At 51.6% G+C, this 3,199-nt stretch overlaps 1 protein-coding gene across 1 annotated transcript in view; it reads left to right on the plus strand.

The window, feature by feature from the left end:
• The window catches only part of Gml (glycosylphosphatidylinositol anchored molecule like), a gene marked incomplete at its 5' end in the record, with an annotated part of 10,452 nt that overhangs the window by 1,202 nt on the left and 6,051 nt on the right, over nucleotides 1-3,199 (plus strand).

Raw genomic sequence — 3,199 nt, forward strand, 5'->3', positions numbered from 1 at the left:
TATCCTGGGCCAGTTTTCCCCCTCATGCAGCAGTGACATGAGTTAATTAAGTGCTTAATTTCAGAGACAAAGGAAAATAGCAGAAAAGGGGCTTCTATGTGAAAGATCACTATTAATCTCAAACCTCAAATTACCTAATGCTAAATAAAGTGTTTTCATTTTCTTTTTTTTTTTTTTTTTGGTTTTTTCTTGGTTTTTCTCCGGTACCGGGACCGAACTCACGACCTTGCGCTTGCCAGGCAGGTGCTTTTGCCGCTGAGCTAAATCCCCAGCCCCTTTTCTTCTCTCTTGTAACACTCGCTCCCCAGGCCAGCTAGGATACCGAACACAGCCACCATCTTTCTCCACACACAAGCGAACACTAGGTATTCTGAACACTCCTCTGCAGACTTCCCCACTCCCTCCAAAGGGCAGATTCCTACCAATTGATTTCCAGCTGTGCTTTTGGGCAGATGGGAAACCCTGGAAAGCTGGTTGAGGCACAGCAGAAGTCAAGCTGGGAAGTGCACAGCAGGTCTGCCACTTCCTGCATTTAATACCCAGGGCTGAGAGGTGTAGGACTCTGTAGTAGAGCAGTCCTAGGAGACCAAGCTAGGCCAAGCTAGTGAGATTCTCTCCCAGGGCCCAGAGCCTTTAAAACCTAGTGTCAGAGAGTAGAAGGGGGCTGGAAATGTGGCCATTAACATCCAGAGACACAGACTCACCAGTCTTGTGTGGATCTCATCTTCATGTGGCTGAGTGCAGACTGTAAGTCTCCAGAGAGATGCTGCCCCATAGGAGTCTCCTAAGCCCACCTGTGCCTGTGGTTCTTAGCCAAACAGAGAAAGCACTTTCAAGGGACCAGGAGTCCTCTCAATGGGAAGAATGGAACAAGTCCGAAGAACAGGGAGAAACTCCCTGCAGACAGACTTGAAACCCTCTGGCTGACTATGCATGACAAATGCACACGTGAGATGTCACAGGGACAAACAGTGAACCCACCAGGAGTAAGAGTACAGCTGAAGGACCATAAATGAAGTAGTAAGGCCTGTGGGTACAGAATGAATCAGCTCTAAATTTAACCATGCAGGGTTAACAAGTTAGGGAAAGATGAAGTCCCTGCATTTCTCCCTCAAAAGACTGGGTGGGACTGGCAAGGACATAAGCTAGGGTCAAGTAAGGGAAGCAGGGCTTCTACATTGAGAGCCAAAGAGGGGAACCCTACAGAGAGGTGTCTACACATTTCCATGTGTCAGTCACCAGGCTGGCAGAACAGAGGACTCCAGGTAAGCGCCCACAGGAACTAAGGGTGCCCAGATCCTCCTGAGAGATGTCTGGAGCTGTGAGGGAGGGGCCGGTGCCGGGAGGCAAAGTGACCCTGTGCAGGAACCTGTGGAGGAAGGAATATGTGCCCTCACGTTGCTGGTCTGTCCATCAGCCTGTGGCCCCAGAGGGACAGGAGGTCAAGGTTAGGTCAGAGAGCTTCTCCCAAATTCGGCAAAAGACGTATTGTCCAGAGCATAGAACATGCAGAAGATACTCCCTTCAGAGAAAGAGGCTCCTCTGCCTACGTGTGGCTCAGACATAAGATCCTAGGCACCGACAGAAACCGAGGGAAGCATCACCCAAAAGGGGGAGCTGGGAAAGGAAGCTGGGGAGGAAGCTGGAGAGCAAAGCTCGAAGTTCTGCAGGGACTGAGCAGAGGCCTGGAGAAAGCTCCCTAGCAGCTAAGGGTGGCCATGCAGCGGCACCCTTCTCAGGTGGAGCTCGGCACCTGGATGTGACTTCAAGGTCCAGTGTAGGTGATGCAGAGGGCAGACGGTCTGTGCGGGTAGCGTTTCTAGGACAAGGAGGTTACAGATGTCTCCCTCCACGTTCCCTGCTTTGGACTTGTGCCTTCAAATATTCCTCACGGCTGAGTGCCTGCCTACCAGCCGGAAGGGGGCGCTGGTGAGAGCAGACCCAATGTACGAAGGGGGGCAGCTTCCGGGAGGGGCAACTCCCGGGAGAAGGTTCCAGAAGGGGCCGAACCATCCTTCCCGAAGATTCCACAACATAGTGTACGGACTGGAGACCCTCAGGAAGGTTCCAAAAGGGCTGATGGCTACTCCTGAGGGAAAATTCCACAAGGTAGGCTCGAGGAACTCTAGCAAAACAGTTCCACAAGGTGGAGACAGGCGATCCCCCGGGGAAGGTTCGAGAATGTAGGACCGGCAAAGTGGTCCTTAGCAGCCCAGGACCGGGACGGGGCTGCCTGCTCCCTCTGCAGTGTTTGGTTTGAGCTGTGCAGCCCAAGGGTTCCTGGTTATTGCAGGGGACAAGCTGCTCGTTGGGGGTGTCCCTCAGTTCATGGCTCCCCACTTTGGTCCTGGGAACACTCTTCATTCTGGAGACCCCTCATCATGTAGACTTTCTTTATCCTGTGAACCCTGGGTCCTATGGGACCCCCGCCCTTGTTACAGACAGCCCTGGTGCTGTAACACCCCCATCCTCAACCTATCGACCTCTCTCTTCTCTGAGACCTGTCAAGTCCGGGGGAATCCTCATCCCAAATCCTGCCAAGGTTTCCACTTTTCCCGTGACCCTTGAGCCTCTCACCCTAATCCTCTGGCCCAGATCACAGCACTTTGTGCTGCTATTCCATACCCTTAGGGTCCAAGGACATCGCACCCAACCCCATCCCGCCTCCCTCCTCATCCCCCATCCTGGGTACCTGCTCCAACACACACATTAGCCTCCTCACTACCCAGGTCCAACCCCACCCCCACCCCGGTCCGTGATCTCCCAAGCTTGGGGGTCTTAGCAGCTGCCTTAGCAGCACCTTCCTGGCACGACATGTCATTTTCTGACTGTTTTGATGTGGGAACTGGAAACACTACATTTCTCACTTCTGCTCTATACTTGAGTTGTGCCTTGGAGGTCCCTCCTTTTCCTTTCAGGTCCCTTCAGACTGCTTATGCCGTCTTTCAGTCTGTCCGTTTTTATCACCACTCCATCTAAAATAGTTGTCATTTCTATCGAGAATCTTCTGGAGGGCCACCTATTATTTGGAAGTGTCTCTTAAATTATGGTCCTGATGATTTTCTCCTGTCTAGTTTGTTTCCCTTTGCTGAGTGATATCTGGTATAAGATCCCTCTAGTGAGAAAATGTACTCTTGAGTTTCAAAATTTGCTTTCTGCTCTGAAACAACCAGCCTCTTACTTTCTTTTTTTTTTTTTT

The sequence above is a fragment of the Chinchilla lanigera genome, unplaced genomic scaffold (assembly GCF_000276665.1).
Source record: "Chinchilla lanigera isolate Chin_1 unplaced genomic scaffold, ChiLan1.0 scaffold00053, whole genome shotgun sequence".
Taxonomy (NCBI): domain Eukaryota; kingdom Metazoa; phylum Chordata; class Mammalia; order Rodentia; family Chinchillidae; genus Chinchilla; species Chinchilla lanigera.